The sequence below is a fragment of the Sphaerodactylus townsendi genome, linkage group LG17 (genome assembly GCF_021028975.2).
Source record: "Sphaerodactylus townsendi isolate TG3544 linkage group LG17, MPM_Stown_v2.3, whole genome shotgun sequence".
Classification (NCBI taxonomy): Eukaryota; Metazoa; Chordata; class Lepidosauria; order Squamata; family Sphaerodactylidae; genus Sphaerodactylus; species Sphaerodactylus townsendi.
The window spans coordinates 4,514,385-4,522,428 of NC_059441.1; the positions used below are offsets into that span (position 1 = coordinate 4,514,385).

General features: G+C 48.7%; 1 protein-coding gene across 1 annotated transcript in view; it reads right to left on the reverse strand.

The window, feature by feature from the left end:
• Window positions 1-1,107, reverse strand: part of LOC125424758 (IQ domain-containing protein H-like) — a 72,431-nt gene extending 71,324 nt beyond the window's left edge. The window contains exon 1 of the mRNA XM_048482198.1: window positions 1,096-1,107. The gene's annotated coding sequence lies outside the window, so the exon portion shown is untranslated. The remainder of the gene's footprint in view (window positions 1-1,095) is intronic.
• Window positions 1,108-8,044: the final 6,937 nt, after the last annotated feature.

Genomic DNA, 8,044 nt, shown 5'->3' on the forward strand with positions numbered 1-8,044 from the left:
ATCTGTGGCTGGCATCTTCAGAGGATCTGAAGATGCCAGCCACAGATGCAGGCGAAACGTCAGGAGAGAATGCTGCTAGAACACGGCCATACAGCCCGGAAACCACACAGCACCCCACTGTCTTATATTAATTTTTGCTCCCAAAGATGCGCTATGTCTTATTTTCAGGGGATGTCTTATTTTTCCGCTCCACAACTGCATGCTCTGGTGTTCTGTTCGACGGGCATGCTTCCAAACAAAAACGTTGCTACGTCTTACTTTCTGGGGATGTTTTATATTTAGCACTTCAGCAAAACCTCTACTACGCCTTATTCTCAGGGGATGTCTTATTTTCGGAGAAACAGGGTAGTCACCAAACTCTTCCTCTGTAGTCAGGCAATTTGTTTACCCTTTGAAGGGTGACCTACAGGAGAGTGCACAAAGTCCAGCGGGCCGGATGGAAGGTAGCTTGGCTTAGAATAGTTTTAGACATAATTGGTCCCGGATCAAACCACGTTGTGCTCTTCTGCTGGAGTGAGATGGTATTTATCAGTCAATTTATTTCTTGCCTTTCCTTGTGCTTCAAGGCAGCTTACGACAATAGTTAAAAGCATTTTCTGCTAAAACCAAAAATAAAACAGCCAGCCCCAAATCCCTTCCCCTACCTCTCTCAAAAGACACCTGCCATTCACACCGTTGAAAGCCCTGGGAAACAGACGCCTCCTGAAAACATGCAAGGACCCCCCCCCTCCCCCCTGCGCACACACACACACACACACACCCCCCTGGGAGCCCACTTCAAATAGCCAGAGCCGTGATGGAAAACACCTGGGTTTGGTTTATGCCAGACAGGCCATCTAAGTAGTGGGACAGCCAACAGATGGCAAATGATACCCAGGGACATAGGGAAGGCAATGGTCCTGCTAACGATGGTCCTTTTCCAGACCTCCCAACCATTTCCACCTTATTCAACCAGAAGGAATCTGTACAGATTTAAAGGTGAACCAGGAAGTTTCTAGCTCAAGGGTCACCTCTGTAACAAACTGGCTGGGCAGCCTTCAGCGAGACACTTATCACAGCTTCTTAATTGGCAACAGTCAGATCATCAAACCCTACCTTTCAGGGCTGAGGCCATGATGACTAAGACGGTAGAAAGCACCTTCTACACTTAAAGTGTCATGGACCTTCAGACCAGTGGTGGCGAACCTTTGGCACTCCAGATGTTATGGACTACAATTCCCATCAGCCCCTGCCAGCATGGCCAATTGACCATGCTGGCAGGGGCTGATGGGAATCTGAAGTCCAGAACATCTGGAGTGCCAAAGGCACACCATCGGTGCTAGACCAGTGGTTCCCTCAACCTTCCCTCATGCCGCCAATCTCATCACAGTTCCCCGCGTTGTGGCACCTTTCAACTCTAAACATTTATCCATTTTACAGATGGAGAACACTGATGCAGAGAGTCTTTGGCGACCCCTGGGAAAGGGTCGTTCGACCCCCAAAGGGGTCCCGACCCCCAGGTTGAGAACCACTGTGGTAGACATTATTCTGTGGGTTATCACATTCTAAGGAATCCCGTAGAGCAAAGGGCTGAGCTGCAACATTGATCATGACCAGAGTTTTGATCATGACCAGAGTTTGATCCCGACGGAAGTTGGTTTCAGGTAGCTGGCTCCAGGTTGACTCAGCCGTCCATCCTTCCCAGCTCAGTAAAATCAGTACCCAGCTTACTGAGGTAACATGCAGACAACTGGGGAAAGATGGCAAACCACCCATAAACAAAGTCTGTCTACTAAACTTCATGATGCGTCGTCACCCCATGGACTACCTTTACTATCTACCACTTCTTAAGAGATGGTATAAAATACAGGATTGTAACAAGGACAGAGAAAGGAATTTTTTATATAAATTCTCAGGTACGTCAAGCTGGACAAGATGCTTAACAAAATACATCGTGTTTAATTTTTCTACCTGGAAATTAGAAATGCAACTTCCCCCCCTGATGCCCCATTGACTGTTTTATTAGTGCCTTGTTTTGAAAACCTACTTTGCAGACCTGCTCACTCCTGTCTCCATGGAGACACTTCTGATGGAAAATGGCAGAGAAGACCTCGGCAGGTCCGTTCTCAACCGGAGTCAGACACAATCAAGAAGCTCAAATGAATCCTTCTTCGGTAACTTAAAGGATGTCACTTGACACACTCCCAATTTCCTCTGGCTCTTGCTCCCGGGCAACAGAACATGTCTATCAGATCTTGGTCGAGAATTCTCTTGAAGACCAAAGCTAGCTCTTCCCCTCATTGACGGCTGTTCCAGCCAGCAGATCTTAACCAAGGAAGGTAAGAGAAGCATGAAAGGTACCCTGAAACAAAACCATGTCAGCATTTTGAAGGCACCTGAAAATGTTCTCCCTTTTCAAGATCGAAGCAATTCTGGATTACGAAGAGGAAGCTACCATTTCCTAACAGGTGACAGTAAACATCTTCCACTTCATCCTTGTGGTTCTTCTGATGCAGTCCCGCATTAAAAAGAATAGAAAGCTTATTTCTGTTATATAGCTTTAAGAACGCTTAGTTCCCCCTACCTTCCACCTAACCGGAACGTGTTAAAAGGGAGGGGGTGGAGTGCGTTTCCTCCATTCTTCTTCCGCCGCCAGGGAAGTTTGATTGCTTAGCTGTAGCTCTGTTGTTGCTTGGTTCGAGGCCTTTTCAGCACAGCTTAACTGAAGGGAAACACCAGGTTATTTGAGAAATGTTCTATGTGTAGCACTAAGATGGCTAAGATGGTTCCGCATAAGGAATGTCTCCTGTGCTTGGGAGAAGCTCATATTCAGTCGGTTTGCAAGGCCCGCCTGTCCCTCACCCCAAGGGCAAGACAAGGTATGGCCTCCCACCTGAAAGTGGCGTCTTATGAAAATCCACCAGCGGGAACTGATACATCATTCCTTTCTATCTTCTCTGTGCCAGACAGCAGCTCCGCCTCTGCCCCACTGTACCTCGCTTTCTGAGCCTCCAGCTGAAAAGGCCAAAAGGAAAATGCTAGCGGACAAGCACAGGGAGAAGATACCACTGTCGCGTGAGCAAGGATCCCTAGATCCGGAAGTGCCCTGGCATCGTGCTCCATCCAGATTTCCATCCAGGTCTCATCCGTCATCTCAACTGTGGGATAAGGGCCCCACCAGTAGATCAATCCATTCCGATTCCTTGGAACCGAGGCACTCGGCATTGCCGGTGCAGATTATTCCAGAGAGTCCGTTGCTGCCATCTCCTTGGCACCAGATTTTCCCAATACGGTTGCATGGTTCCAACCATCATTTCTCACTCCGGGGGATGATCATTCTCAGATCTCGCTGCTTACTCGTAGTGGACCTTCATCCAGAGTTCAGGGATCTGCAACCTGTGGCTCTCCAGATGTTCATGGACTACAATTCCCATCAGCCCCTGCCAGCATGCCCAAGGGGCCAGACCTTCTTCCAAGCACCACCACATTCCTTCCCTGAGGGTCAGCTGTTGGCATTGATCGCTGTCATCAAAACACTTGCAGTCCAGCAATCGCTGCCGGTCATCAGAACTGAATCTTTTGTCATCCAAACATTCCTCTCCATCGTTTAAGGACTCAGTCACTACCATGTCTGTCTCTCGGGACCAGGCCCCTTGGAACTAAGACCAATACAGGTCACACTTGGAACAGAGAAGGTCCTCCTCCACATCGGACGCTGACATGTTCCTCAAAGGTGACTCCAATGACTCCTCTTCGCAGTCGGAACCAGCGCCAGAAGAAATCCTGAAAGCATCTTGTTCAGTCACTCCAGCAGAGGACCGTCAGATCTTCTCAGAGCACCTCATCCAGATGGCCCAGGCTCTGAAGCTCAGTTACCACCAGATGTCACAAGAGCCTGATGATCCTGTCGTGGACGTGTTCACTTTTGACAAGGTGCCCATAGTCTTGCCCTTGACTAGACACTTCCAGGACTTGGCCAAAGCCAACTGGAACAGACCAGCTTCACATTCTTCACAGAAGAGACTGGAGGGGCTCTATAGGGTCCAGAAGGAAGGCACCCACTCCAAAACCCCACAATTGTAGAAACAGTCCCCATCCCATAATAAAGAGGCTTCCTGTTTGTCCCCTCAGGACAAAAAGGGGAGAAAGTTGAATCGCTTTGGGTGGAGATTTTACTTCTCAGGAGCACTTGATACTCACATAGCTAATGTTGTGGTGATCATGTCACATTATCAGGTCTACTTGTGGTTAGGGTTAGGATGGGTCCCCTTACAGATGACCTTTTTGACCAGTCCAGCCCCCTAGCTAGGGCACCCCAACAAGAAGGGATCAAGTTGGGTAAACAGCTCCTTAATGAAGCCACTTGACTGATCCAGCTACTAGATCCATAGATGGAGTAGTGACATTACAGCCCCACTTGTGTCTCAGATCCTTGGGGCTTCCATGAGATATTAAGAACCATATTGAGGACCTCCCCCTTTGACGGGGTTGTTAACATGTTCAATGAACAAGCCCCACCTCTTTGTCCGAGACTGGTGGAGAACCGAGAAATCTAGTTGGGCAACTTCTTTCAAGTCAACTGTTTCATCCTCCCTAACCCAGGTCTTGGTCACACATGCCAGGTCCACATTTTGTGCTACAAAATAGTCCTGTCGTGTTTTGGTCTTGTTATTTATGGACCTGGCATCGGTGTAGGGTACACATTCTTAGACCCACCACCGTCGTGTCTCAGAATGGAACGAAGGTCAGAAGGGAGTCATACCTGACTATATCTCAACCACCTTCTCTCATTCTGCTTTCTCCCGCCTCTGTATCTCCCCTGCCCCATAATTTATGGGATCCTGGCCCCATGCCGCCCTCCCTGTGATGGATTACAATTTCCCTTTGTTCTCCTACAACCCACAATAACTCACACCACTGAGCTGTATCCAAAAATACCTCTCTTCAACTAGATCCTGTTATAAAACAGCATTTCTGGTTGCAATGACATCAGCCAGGAGGGTGGTGAGCAATTTGAGGGTCTGTGGCGGGGGGGCCCCATTCACCAAATTCCATAGTGATAAGGTGGCCCGCCATAGCATAGAGCATTGCTCCCAAGTGGTCACACCATTCCACCTTGCCCAAGACATCGTACTGCCCGTGCTGTACCCAAATCTATCCTCACAGCTTCAACAATCCCTTCACGTGCTGGACCTGCGGAGAGCCTTGCTGATCTACTTCTGTCATGCATAGCAGTTCCACAGGGACGACAACAACCTTCTCAGGTTCACGGACAAGACAAGGGATGCCAGGTGACAACAAAGACTTTGTTGAATGGATCAACAAGTCCTAAACTGCCATGGCTGTTCAATGTCCGTTGGTGATTCATGCACACTTTACACAGGCTCAAGTCATTTCCGCTGCCCAGGCATCCAACGTGGCACTTGAGGACATCTCTGCTGTCGCGTGGTAATCCACGTTGACCTTCATAAGGGACTACATCATAGATGTCGATTCTTGAAGAGAGGCAGGGGTTGGGAGAGCAGTTCTGCAGATGATGTCAGCCTCACGCCCCCACCAAGGTCAGGCGTGGGACCATACAAAAGAACCACAAAGATGAAAGTTTTTCATCTTCGTGGTTCTTCTGTGTGGTCCCACACCTGACCCTGGTGGGAGCGTGAGGTCCATCGAGTGGACTTCTGTGCAGTGGTCCGTCGAGTGGGCTTCTGTGTAGGCACACCTGTCCTCCCTCCAACCCCACCGTGGGCTGCTATTTCAAACACCACAACTCTCTGCATCAGTCATGACAGTGGTAGGAGAACTGAGAGGTTTCACTCCGCCCCCTCCCTTTTAACATACATTTAGGAAAGTTCCCACCCACATGTAGGGAGGGGAACTGAGTGCTGTTAAAGCTGCAGAACAGAAATATAATTCCTATTTATTGTCGAAGGCTTTCACGGCCGGAATCACTAGGGTGCTGTGTGGTTTCCAGGCTGTATGGCCGTGTTCTAGCAGTATTCTCTCCTGACGTTTCGCCTACATCTGTGGCTGGCATCTTCAGAGGATCTGATGGTTGTAAAGCAAGTGGAGTATCTTCTGAAGATGCCAGCCACAGATGCAGGCGAAACGTCAGGAGAGAATGCTGCTAGAACACGGCCATACAGCCCGGAAACCACACAGCACCCCAATAATTCCTATTCTCTCTGAGGCAGGCCTGCACAGGCGAGTCTCCCAGTGTGGGACTGCACAGAAACCCACTTGATAACTGGGGTGCTGTGTGGTTTCCAGGCTGCATGGCCGTGTTCTAGCAGCATTCTCTCCTGACGTTTCGCCTGCATCTGTGGCTGGCATCTTCAGAGGATCTGATGGTAGTAAAACAAGTGGAGCATCCTCTAAAGACACCAGCCACAGATGCAGGCAAAACGTCAGGAGAGAATGCTGCTAGAACACGGCCATACAGCCTGGAAACCACACAGCATCCCAATAATTCCTATTCTCTCTGAGGCAGGACTGCACCTGCGGAGTCTCCCAGTGTGGGACTGCACAGAAACCCACTTGATAACTGGGATGCTGTGTGGTTTCCGGGCTGCATGGCCGTGTTCTAGCAGCATTCTCTCCTGACGTTTCGCCTGCATCTGTGGCTGGCATCTTCAGAGGAACTGATGCAAGCAAAACGTCAGGAGAGAATGCTGCTAGAACACGGCCATACAGCCCAGAAACCACACAGCACCCCAGTGATTCCGGCTGTGAAAGCCTTCGACAATCCACTTGGTAACTGTTACGCCGGTAAGTGCAATGTTGGTCTTCACTTTGCCCAAGAACTCTGTAGTGGCGAAAGCTGCAGGAGAACCTCAAGAACGGTCAACCAGTTGTTCAATTTCCGCTACCTGTGCAAACCGTTACTTAAGAGGATAACGCCTCTAGCTGGCCAAGAAGGAAGGAGAGTTTCCAAAGCTGTCGGCAGACAACCATCCATCCATCACTCTGGCTGCGGCTCAGCTGAGAATACTGACTCGAAAGGGCAGGCCAAATTAACTGTGAACGAGTCCAAGGCCTTTTAGCCGAAGAGGTCCGTTGCCAACTGGAAAAGGCATGTTGACGTGGCGGAGAGCGCTGCCTTCCTGGACAATTCCAGCAGAACGCTGCGTGGAGAGGAGTGCAGGGGAGCTGGTGAGCCCACAGAGCCTTCAGTGGGAGAACCACGTCGCCGACCCCACCTGTCCAGTTGGCCTGCGCCTCTGGTTCGTGACAACGTTGGCCGGTACGAGGTTAATGGCTGCAGATGGCTTGCCCATTCTTTTGGTTTCCTGATCCATTTGCTGCTGTCTGTCTGAATTTGATGGTGTGACTTTAGAGGAAACCAACGTGTTGCTTCCGCGACGGGGAGGGCCCGCAAGCTGGGTAGTTTCTGGCCAATTATACGTTCCCCTAACTCAGCAGTCGCACCGAAAATATTAGCAGCTGGTTTCTAATGAGAGAAAAGTAACTGTGTATGTTTTGAGGCACCGAAGATCTGCTAAAAAGTGAAGCATGAACTACTATTTTCCAAGGCAGATAGTTCAGCCACATAATTAAAGTTTCCTTAAAAAGGGGGGGGGCGGAGAGCAAACCACTGGCAGTAATCCAAAATTCTAATTTCTGACTATGATTTAATTTCAATTTTAAATAAATCGGTTTTTAATTTAAAAAGAGCGAGCTTCATAACATTAGCGGTGATTGCAACATTAAGCGCAGTGTTCACAATCTAGCAATATAAAACATTATTTATATCTGAATCGTAAACAGCCTTTTGAAATGGATTATGGTTTTTCTCCCTATTCTAATACAACCTGGAGGGTACTAAAAAGTGTTGTGTGAAATTAACATTCCGCTGACTTTCGCCTATAAATGAGAAGCGAGCTATTAACATTTGTGTATTTTCATTATGTAAATTGTGTTAACACATGCCCACAAATTGCCACCAGCGATACAATAATTTTCTCTCAGTGATCATAATGTGTCCAAGTGAGTCATTTTGATTATGACATGCTAATTACATATTGCTGCCTCTTCTCTTCTCTTCCCCCCCCGCCCCCCCTCTTCTTTT